Below are 12,243 nucleotides of genomic sequence, written 5' to 3' on the forward strand. Positions count from 1 at the left end.
GCAACTAGAGCCATCTTCTGACTTTATGTTCAAAATAGGTTAAGATTAATGATAAGCGATCCTGCTCGGTACTGTTCGATATTGAATCGAGCATCAGGGTGCTCAGGCATGATCACTACTCAGGCTAGTATCTCGTGGTGCTCAAGAACATGTTTGAGTCCCACCCAGCGTCTTTTGCTGCTGTATTTTAGCCACTTAACATGCGGGGATTGCCTGCCAATCACGGTAATGCCATAGCCATGTTGGCTACTGGCTAGTGTTGAGCATTCCGATACTGCAAATATTGGGTATCGGCCGATATTTGCTGTATCGGAATTCCGATACCGAGTTCCGATTTTTTTGCGATATCGGAAATTGGAATCGGAAGTTCCTATAAGTTCCCAGTCATCTTCGGCGTGTGCAGTGCGTATGGTTCCCAGGGTCTGGAGGAGAGGAGACTCTCCTTCAGGCCCTGGGATCCATATTCATGTAAAAAATAAAGAATAAAAATAAAAAATATGGATATACTCACCCCTCCGGCAAACCCTGGCTGTCACCGCTGCGAGCGTCTGCCTCCGTTCCTGAGAATGCAGAGAGTGAAGGACCTTTGATGACGTCGTGGTCATGTGAACGGTCAGGCGACGTCATCGAAGGTCCTTCACTCACTGCATTCTTAGGAGCGGAGGCAGACGCTCGCAGCGGTGACAGCCAGGGGCCGTCCGAGGGTGAGTATATCCTTTTTTTTTATTTTTATTCTTTATTTTTTACATGAATATGGATCCCAGGGCCTGAAGGAGAGTCTCCTCTCCTTCAGACCCTGGGAACCATCCAGGATACATTCCGATATTTGTGTCCCATTGACTTGCATTGGTATCGGGTATCGGTATCGGCGATATCCGATATTTTTGGGATATCGGCCGATACCATCCGATACCGATACCTTTGAATATCGGAAGGTATCGCTCAACACTACTACTGGCATTACTGTAATTGCCGGAACGCATCGCGTCATTCAGTCTATATGAAACCTGGGGAAGCCATGATCGCCAAACTGTACCCTGGGAACAAAGTAGGGAAAGTTGCCGGAGAAGGGAAAGTTTGCATTAGAGGCATCTAAGTAGGGTTTATATTGTCTTCCAGTCCTTTCTGGTGAAACCTATAGCCAAAAGTCTTTTTTTTATGGCTACATCTATTCTATTCAATATAAATACATCTGTTAGAGGTATTTAGTGTGGGGATAGCTGCTGGAGAAGGGATAGTAGTGCATTAGAGGCCTATAGGCAGGGCTAATATCCTTACAGTCCTTGCTTTTGCAACCTAACACCAAAATTCCTTATTAGGCCTGCATCTATTCTATTCTATTACCTATTAACACTGCTTTTGGCTGCATTTAGTGTAGGGAGAGTTGCTGAAGAAGGGCTAGTTCTGGCAGTCAAGGCATCTAGGCAGGGGTTATTGCCTTACAGTCCTTGCTACTGCAACCTAAAACAAAAATTCCTTAACAGGATTACATATTATATTCTACTACCCACTGGCGTTACTGCAAAGTTATGGGCCCCGGTGTTAACTTTCAAATGGGGCAGGGGGGCCCCATGCCAAAATATTTTCCACCCAAATTCACTTTTTCCCTATTCATTTCGCACACTATAGCTTTTTTTGCAAATTTGTATAGTGTGACCTCAGTTGCATAACTATCCAGTGCCCCATCCTGGCATATATTTGTCCCCCGTATTGCCATTGTTATGTAATGTATAAAAGAAAATAAACCATTATACTCATCAGGGGCTAACATAGAAGTCATGGGGATCCATATAAGAAGCATAATGCACCCCATAGTCCTCCTTATAGTATAATACACTCCCCATAGTCCTTCATATAGTATTGTACACTCCTCAGTCCTCCATATAGTATAATACACTCCTCATAGTCCTCCATATATTAAAATACACTCCTCATAGTGCTCCACATAGCATAATACACTGCTCAGTCCTCCATATAGTATAATACACTCCTCAGTCCTCCATATAGTATAATACACTGCTCATAGTGCTCCATATAGTATAATGCACCCCTTATAGTCCTCCGTATAGTATAATATAATACACTCCTCAGTCCTCCATTTAGTATTATACACTCCACATAGTCCTCCATATATTAAAATATACTCCTCATAGTGCTACACATAGCATAATACACTTCTCATAGTGCTCCATATAGTATAATACACTGCTCAGTCCTCCATATAGTATAATACACTCCTCAGTCCTCCATATAGTATAGTACACTCCTCAGTCCTCCATATAGTATAATACACTGCTCATAGTGCTCCATATAGTATAATGCACCCCTCATAGTCCTCCGTATAGTATAATACACTCCTCAGTCCTCCATTTAGTATTATACACTCCACATACTCCTCCATATATTAAAATACACTGCTCAGTCCTCCATATAGTATAATACACACCTCATAGTGCTCAATATAGTATAATGCACCGCCATTGTGAGCCATGTCGTACAATTCACTTCCCATAGTATAATGCACCCTAGTTCTTCATATAGTATAATATATTCCCCATAGTCCTCAATTCAGTATAATGCAGGCCACATATAGTATAATGCAGCCACCCCACAGAGTATACTGCAGCCCTGCCATTCAATACAATGTAACCCCCATAGAATATAATGTACCCCCCCTCATAGTATAATGCAGCCCCTCCATACAGGGGCAGTGAGAAAGACACAAGCAAATGATGACTAGGGTGCAGGGGAGAAGGACACAAGGGGGCTAGGGGAGACAGGCACAAGGGTAACATAGGGGGGCTAGGGAGCAAGGAAGACAGGCACAAGGGGGCACATGGGGGCTAGGAGGCAGGGGAGGTTTCAAGGGGACTAGTGGGCAAGGGAGACTGACACACGGGGCAAGGGAGACTGACACAAGGAGACACATGGGGACTAGTTAGCCAGGGAGACTGACAAGGGGACACATGGAGACTAGTGGGCAAGGGAGACTGACAAGGAGACACACAGGGACTAATGGGCAAGGGAGACTGGCACACGGGGACAAGGGACACAAGCATAAGGGGACAAGGGAGACAGGTGCAAGGGGACACACAGGGACTAGTGGGCTAGGGAGACTGACACAAGGCTACAAACGGGGACAAGGGATACAAGCACAAGGGGACTCATAGGGAATAGGAGGAAGGGGAGAAGAGCACAATGGGACACAAGGGGACTAGGGGGCAAGGGAGACAGGTACAAGAGGACACAAGGGGACTCTGAGGGCAGAGTAGAAAGCGACGCAAGGGCTGCAAGGGGACAGAGGAAGACGGCAAGGGGAGACTTGGGAGGAGGGAAGAAGGGGCACAGGGATTACAAGGACAGGATAGATGGAGAACACACAGTGAGAAAGGGGACAGGGGAGACTTGAGAGCAGGGCAGACGAGTCACACAGGGACAAGGGGCAGGGAATGCATGGGGGGTGCAGGAAGACTCAGGGAATGGGAGATGGGGAGCATTGGGGGACCCGGGGAGAAGGAACAAGGTGTGTATGGGAGGCCCGGAGGAGCACAATCACCTGAACCTGGGGACCTACTAGGACATGGGGCACGGGAGAGCAGGGGGGAAACGGGGCTGGTGTCACAGGGGGCTGGGGACGCTGGGGGCCGAGGATGGTGACACATGGACAGCAGACACACCTCACTTCTGCAGGTCCACTGCGACATCCCCCTCCTGGGCAGCTCGGTCCACGTGCCCGCCACTATCTCAAAAGCCGCCTGTTCCCGGTACCAGCAGCCGCCACAGGCTTTGCCAATATGGCAGCTACCATCACCTGTGCAGATGCTGCACTGCCTGGGCCCCGCACACAGCGGGTGTGTGATGAAGCGATGCGTCATGAAGCGTCATGAGTGGTACTTCGGCTGGTTCTGTCTATGAGCTTCCTCTGGTGGATGTGAGTGGGGCTGCGGCTTCTGAGTTTCCTTCCTCAGGTGACGAGGTTAAGTCGTTAGGTGCTGCTCTATTTAACTCCACCTAGTTCTTTGTTCCTGGCCTCCAGTCAATGTTCCAGTATTGGTCTTGCTCTCTCCTGGATCGTTCTTGTGGCCTGTCTGCCCTGCATAAGCTAAGTTTTGCTTGTGTTACTTTTGTTTGCTATATTTTCTGTCCAGCTTGCTATATTGGTTTTTCTTGCTTGCTGGAAGCTCTGAGACGCAGAGGGAGCACCTGCGTACCGTTAGTCGGTGTGGAGGGTCTTTTTGCCCCCTCTGCGTGGTTGCTTGGAGGTTTTTGTGCTGACCGCAAAGCTATCTTTCCTATCCTCGGTCTATTCAGTAAGTCGGGCCTCACTTTGCTAAAATCTATTTCATCTCTGTGTTTGTATTTTCATCTTACTCACAGTCATTATATGTGGGGGGCTGCCTTTTCCTTTGGGGAATTTCTCTGAGGCAAGGTAGGCTTATTTTTCTATCTTCAGGGCTAGCTAGTTTCTCAGGCTGTGCCCGAGGCGCCTAGGTCAGGTCAGGAGCGCTCCACGGCTACCTCTAGTGTGGGATGATAGGATTAGGGATTGCGGTCAGCAGAGTTCCCACGTCTCAGAGCTCGTTCTATGTTAGTAACTATCAGGTCACTTTGTGTGCTCTTAACCACTAGGTCCATTGTGGTTCTGAATCACCTGTTCATAACAGTACTGGAGGCCCAAAGTACTAATGCTTCTCAATAGAGGGAAAAGAGAAGTTCTGAGACCATTTTTTTTTCTCTGTACTGTGTTTTGTCTTTCTTTTCCCCTAGACATTTGGGTGGTTCAGGACACAGGTGTAGTGATGGACATTAAAGGTCTGTCTTCTTGTATGGATCATCTCACTGCAAGAGCACAAAATATTCAAGACTTTGTGGTTCAGAATTCTATGTTAGAACCAAGAATTCCTATTCCTGATTTGTTTTCTGGAGATAGAGCTAAGTTTCTGAGTTTTAATAATAATTGTAAACTGTTTCTGGCTTTGAAACCCCGCTCCTCTGGTGACCCAGTTCAACAAGTTAAGATCATTATTTCTTTATTACGTGGCAACCCTCAAGACTGGGCATTTTCCCTTGCGCCAGGAGATCCTGCATTATGTAATATTGATGCGTTTTTTCTGGCGCTCGGATTGCTGTATGATGAACCTAATTCAGTGGATCAGGCAGAGAAAAATTTGCTGGCTCTGTGTCAGGGTCAGGATGAGGTAGAGATATATTGTCAGAAGTTTATGAAGTGGTCTGTGCTCACTCAATGGAATGAATGTGCGCTGGCAGCAATTTTCAGAAAAGGTATCTCTGAAGCCCTTAAGGATGTCATGGTGGGATTTCCTATGCCTGCTGGTCTGAATGAGTCTATGTCTTTGGCCATTCAGATCGGTCGACGCTTGCGTGAGCGTAAATCTGTGCACCATTTGGCGGTATTATCTGAGCATGGACCTGAGCCTATGCAGTGCGATAGGACTTTGACCAGAGCTGAATGGCAAGACCACAGACATCAGAATGGGCTGTGTTTTTACTGTGGTGATTCCACTCATGCTATCTCCGATTGTCCTAAGCGCACTAAGCGGTTCGCTAGGTCTGCCACCATTGGTATGGTACAGTCGAAATTTCTTTTGTCCGTTATTTTGATCTGCTCTTTGTCATCCTATTCTGTCATGGCATTTGTGGATTCAGGCGCTGCCCTGAATTTGATGGACTTGGAGTATGCTAGGCGCTGTGGGTTTTTCTTGGAGCCCTTGCAGCATCCTATTCCATTGAGAGGAATTGATGCTACGCCTTTGGCCAAGAATAAGCCTCAGTACTGTACCCAGCTGACCATGTGCATGGCTCCTGCGCATCAGGAGGATATTTGCTTTTTGGTGTTGCATAATCTGCATGATGTGGTCGTGTTGGGGTTGCCATGGCTACAAGTCCATAACCCAGTATTGGATTGGAAATCGATGTCTGTGTCCAGCTGGGGTTGTCAGGGGGTACATGGTGATGTTCCATTTCTGTCTATTTCATCATCCACCCCTTCTGAGGTCCCAGAGTTCTTGTCGGATTACCGGGATGTATTTGATGAGCCCAAGTCCAGTGCCCTACCTCCGCATAGGGATTGTGATTGTGCTATCGATTTGATTCCTGGTAGTAAGTTTCCTAAAGATCGACTGTTTAATTTGTCTGTGCCTGAGCACGCCGCTATGCGGAGTTACGTAAAGGAATCCTTGGAGAAGGGTCATATTCGCCCGTCGTCGTCGCCATTGGGAGCAGGGTTCTTTTTTGTGGCCAAGAAGGATGGTTCGCTGAGACCTTGTATTGATTACCGCCTTCTAAATAAAATCATGGTCAAATTTCAGTACCCCTTGCCGCTGCTGTCTGATTTGTTTGCTCGGATTAAGGGGGCTAGTTGGTTCACCAAGATAGATCTTCGTGGTGCGTATAATCTTGTGCGTATTAAACAGGGCGATGAATGGAAAACAGCATTTAATACGCCCGAGGGCCATTTTGAGTACCTGGTTATGCCATTCGGGCTTTCTAGTGCTCCATCAGTGTTTCAGTCCTTTATGCATGACATCTTCCGAGAGTACCTGGATAAATTCCTGATTGTATACTTGGATGATATTTTGGTCTTCTCGGATGATTGGGAGTCGCACGTGAAGCAGGTCAGAATGGTGTTCCAGGTCCTGCGTGCAAATTCTTTGTTTGTGAAGGGGTTCAAAGTGTCTCTTTGGTGTTCAGAAGGTCTCATTTTTGGGTTTCATTTTTTCCCCTTCTACTATCGAGATGGACCCTGTTAAAGTTCAGGCCATTTATGATTGGACTCAGCCGACATCTCTGAAGAGTCTTCAAAAGTTCCTGGGCTTTGCTAATTTTTATCGTCGCTTCATCAATAATTTTTCTAGTATTGCTAAACCGTTGACTGATTTAACCAAGAAGGGTGCTGATGTGGTCAATTGGTCTTCTGCTGCTGTGGAAGCTTTTCAGGAGTTGAAGCGTCGTTTTTCCTCTGCCCCTTTGTTGTGCCAGCCAGATTTTTCACTCCCGTTCCAGGTCGAGGTTGATGCTTCTGAGATTGGAGCAGGGGCTGTTTTGTCGCAAAGAAGTTCTGATGGCTCGGTGATGAAACCATGCGCCTTCTTTTCCAGGAAGTTTTCGCCTGCTGAGCGTAATTATGATGTTGGCAATCGAGAGTTGCTGGCCATGAAGTGGGCATTCGAGGAGTGGCGTCATTGGCTTGAAGGAGTTAAGCATCGCGTGGTGGTCTTGACTGATCACAAGAACTTGACTTATCTCGAGTCTGCCAAACGGTTGAATCCTAGACAGGCTCGTTGGTCGCTGTTTTCCTCCCGTTTTGACTTTGTGGTTTCGTACCTTCCGGGCTCTAAAAATGTGAAGGCGGATGCCCTGTCTAGGAGTTTTGTGCCCGACTCTCCGAGTTTGTCTGAGCCGGCGGGTAATTTTGTCTGCCCTCTCCCCTGATTTGCGGTGGGTGCTGCAAAAATTTCAGGCTAATAGACCTGACCGTTGCCCAGCGGAGAAACTGTTTGTCCCTGATAAATGGACGAGTAGAGTTATCTCTGAGGTTCATTGTTCGGTGTTTGCTGGTCATCCTGGAATCTTTGGTACCAGAGATTTGGTGGCTAGATCCTTTTGGTAGCCGTCTCTGTCGCGGGATGTGCGTTCGTTTGTGCAGTCCTGTGGGATTTGTGCTCGGGCTAAGCCCTGCTGTTCTCGTGCCAGTGGGTTGCTTTTGCCCTTGCCAGTCCCGAAGAGGCCCTGGACACATATCTCTATGGATTTTATTTCGGATCTCCCCGTCTCTCAAAAAATGTCGGTCATTTGGGTTGTTTGTGATCGCTTCTCTAAGATGGTCCATTTGGTACCCTTGTCTAAATTGCCTTCCTCCTCTGATTTGGTGCCATTGTTCTTCCAGCATGTGGTTCGTTTACATGGCATTCCGGAGAACATCGTTTCTGACAGAGGTTCCCAGTTTGTTTCGAGGTTTTGGCGAGCCTTTTGTGCTAGGATGGGCATTGATTTGTCTTTTTCCTCGGCTTTCCATCCTCAGACAAATGGCCAGACTGAACGAACCAATCAGACCTTGGAAACATATCTGAGATGTTTTGTTTCTGCCGATCAGGATGATTGGGTGTCCTTTTTGCCTTTGGCTGAGTTCGCCCTTAATAATCGGGCCAGCTCGGCTACTTTGGTTTCGCCGTTTTTCTGCAATTCTGGTTTCCATCCTCGTTTCTCTTCAGGGCAGGTTGAGTCTTCTGACTGTCCTGGTGTGGATACTGTGGTGGATAGGTTGCAGCAGATTTGGACTCATGTGGTGGACAATTTGACATTGTCTCAGGAGAAGGCTCAACGTTTCGCTAACCGCAGGTGCTGTGTGGGTCCCCGACTTCGTGTTGGGGATTTGGTTTGGTTGTCATCTCATTATATTCCTATGAAAGTGTCCTCTCCTAAGTTTAAGCCTCGTTTCATTGGTCCGTATAGGATTTCTGAGGTTCTTAATCCTGTGTCTTTTCGTTTGACCCTTCCAGCTTCTTTTTCCATCCATAACGTATTCCATAGGTCATTGTTGCGGAGATACGTGGCACCTGTGGTTCCATCCGTTGATCCTCCTGCGCCGGTTTTGGTTGAGGGGGAGTTGGAGTATATAGTGGAGAAGATTTTGGATTCTCGTATTTCGAGACGGAAACTCCAGTACCTGGTTAAGTGGAAGGGTTATGGTCAGGAAGATAATTCCTGGGTCTTTGCCTCTGATGTTCATGCTGCCGATCTGGTTCGTGCCTTTCATTTGGCTCATCCTGGTCGGCCTGGGGGCTCTGGTGAGGGTTCGGTGACCCCTCCTCAAGGGGGGGGTACTGTTGTGAATTCTGTGGTCTAGCTCCCCCCTGTGGTCATGAGTGGTACTTCGGCTGGTTCTGTCTATGAGCTTCCTCTGGTGGATGTGAGTGGGGCTGCGGCTTCTGAGTTTCCTTCCTCAGGTGACGAGGTTAAGTCGTTAGGTGCTGCTCTATTTAACTCCACCTAGTTCTTTGTTCCTGGCCTCCAGTCAATGTTCCAGTATTGGTCTTGCTCTCTCCTGGATCGTTCTTGTGGCCTGTCTGCCCTGCATAAGCTAGGTTTTGCTTGTGTTACTTTTGTTTGCTATATTTTCTGTCCAGCTTGCTATATTGGTTTTTCTTGCTTGCTGGAAGCTCTGAGACGCAGAGGGAGCACCTCCGTACTGTTAGTCGGTGCGGAGGGTCTTTTTGCCCCCTCTGCGTGGTTGTTTGTAGGTTTTTGTGCTGACCGCAAAGCTATCTTTCCTATCCTCGGTCTATTCAGTAAGTCGGGCCTCACTTTGCTAAAATCTATTTCATCTCTGTGTTTGTATTTTCATCTTACTCACAGTCATTATATGTGGGGGGCTGCCTTTTCCTTTGGGGAATTTCTCTGAGGCAAGGTAGGCTTATTTTTCTATCTTCAGGGCTAGCTAGTTTCTCAGGCTGTGCCCGAGGCGCCTAGGTCAGGTCAGGAGCTCTCCACGGCTACCTCTAGTGTGGGATGATAGGATTAGGGATTGCGGTCAGCAGAGTTCCCACGTCTCAGAGCTTGTCCTATGTAACTATCAGGTCACTTTGTGTGCTCTTAACCACTAGGTCCATTGTGGTTCTGAATCACCTGTTCATAACAGCACCCGCAGTGTCAGAGGCAGAGGGGAATGATGGGAGAGGGAGCATCAGCTGACGCTCTCTCCTCCATCACTCCATCATTGCTTTGAACTGTACCGGCATCATAGATGCCGGTATAGTTCACTGTGGTGGCTGCGATGGGGGAGTCGTGTGCCTCTGACCTGTCAGGCCCCTGACTTGCCAGACCCGGTTGCAGCGGCGACCGCTGCGACCGTGGTAGTTACGCCCCTGCCTCACACACTACAGATTTCACACGCACACACTACAGATGTCACACACACACACACTACAGATATCACACACACACACTACAGCTATCATACACACACACACACACACTACAGATGTCACACACACTACAGATATCACACACACACCACAGATATCACACACAAACTACAGATATCACACACACACACACACTACAGATATCACACACACACACACTACAGATATCACACACACACACACACTACAGATATCACACACACACACACTACAGATATCACACACACTACAGATATCACACACACACACACACTGCAGATATCACACACACACTACAGATATCACGCACACACTACAGATATCACACACACACACACACACACTGCAGATATCACACACACTACAGATATCACACACACACACCAGATAACAGCTCATATAAACATCTCACACTTTCCTCTCTGGTACTGCAGCTCCCCAGCTTCTGCTTACATCAGCTCTGTCCCGCACCTCCCGTGCTCTCGCCTTCTGTCCTGGGGCTGCAGAGCAGGAGATGCCATAGCTCCCAACTGTCCCTCATTCTGCGGGACTGTCCCGATTTTCAGGATTTGCCCCGCAGTCCTGCATGGGACTCTGCTTTTCCGCAGACAGCGGGAGAAGCAGCCGACACGCCCCCATACATGAGGCCATGCCCCTTCCCCTGCAGTCTGTTTTTCTTCCAGTGTGCGCGGTACAGCTCAGAGGGAGAGAGAGGAGACATTTTTAAGGTACATGTCACGGAGGGGGTGTGTGTGTGTAGGTGCTGAAATCTTTGCCTGCATTGTAAGCAGAGCTGCTGGGAGTGGGACACATCTACAGCCGGGAGCCCCGACTGTACACTGGCATCTAACACCAGGGCTGTTACCTGCCGGACACAGCCTGGGCATCAATGTAAGCAGCAGTGGCACTAATGCCTGGCTTATGCTGCGTGGAGTGAGTGGGGCTGAGCATGGTGGGATGGACACTGACAGCCTCCTCTGTTACTGGCCTCTGCTGCTGTGATTGCAGATCGACGTATCAGGTATGGAGAAGTCAGTGCAGTACTACAATGTGAGCAGAGCCGTGTGTGTAAAAGGTGTTTGGAGCATAGCCGTGTGTGTATGAGGTCTACGAATCGGAGCCGCGTGTGTATGAGGTGTGTGGAGCCACAAGTGCACGAGGTGTACGGAGCGGAGTCTTGTGTGTACGAGGTGTACGGATCGGAGCCGCGTGTGTACGAGGTGTACGGATTGGAGCCGCCTGTGTACGAGGTGTACAGAGCGGAGCCGCATGTTCTACGAGGTGTACCAAGCGGAGCCACGTGTGTACGAGGTGTACCGAGTGAAGCTGCATGTGTATGAGGTGTATGGAGCGGAGCTGCATGTGTACGAGGTGTATGGAGCATCATGTGGGGCCATTATACTGTACGCAGCATCATGTGGGACCATTATACTTTATGGAGCATCATGTGGGCCATTATACAGTATGAAGCATTGTGTGGCCATTATATAGTACGGAGCACTGTGTGGCCATTATATAGTATGGAGCATCATGTGCGGTCATTATACAGTATGGAGCATCATGTGTGGCCATTATACAGTATGGAGCATCATGTGCAGCCAATATACAGTATGGAGCATCATGTGCAGCCAATATACAGTATGGAGCATTATGTGTGGTCATTATACAGTATGGAGCACTGTATGGCCATATTTTTTCGTTTATAATTATTCTTTATGAAACAGTGTGATCAGCAGTGCTAAATGGGCGTGGTTGGGATGTGGATATGGGTGTGACTAGTTATGAATGGGTGTGGTCAGAGGCATGGCCTAAAATTTGCCGTGGCGCGCGCTGCGCGATGCAAACTTTGTCCCTCTTTCCCATCTTCAAACGTTGGGAGGTATGGGTCTCACCGTGCTGACTGGAGCTGCTTCCTATCTCTCACATACCCCGGCTGCCCCCTCCCCCTAGATATTCCTAGACCGTTGCCGTGTGGGAGAAATCTCCTGCACTGCAACATGGTTTGGGTGCCTCTGACCTGCCAGGCCCCTGACTCGCCAGGCCCGGTTGCAGCGGCGACCGCTGCAACCGTGGTAGTTACGCCACTGCTACTACCTATTAATACTGCTCTTTGCTGCATACCTAATTTAATATGTGCGTATGGTAAGGGATGGGGCAGTAGACATGCTACATGCAGAAACCGAGGCCAAGGCCGTGGGCCAGGTGAAACTGTGCCTGCTATGGGAGCATAAGAAACACACTCATCCATGAGACCTAGCATCCTGTCCAACTTTGCAGGGATGTGTGGAACACCACTCTTGTAACCAGGACAGTGCAAACA

Source organism: Ranitomeya imitator, chromosome 7 (assembly GCF_032444005.1).
Source record: "Ranitomeya imitator isolate aRanImi1 chromosome 7, aRanImi1.pri, whole genome shotgun sequence".
NCBI lineage: Eukaryota > Metazoa > Chordata > Amphibia > Anura > Dendrobatidae > Ranitomeya > Ranitomeya imitator.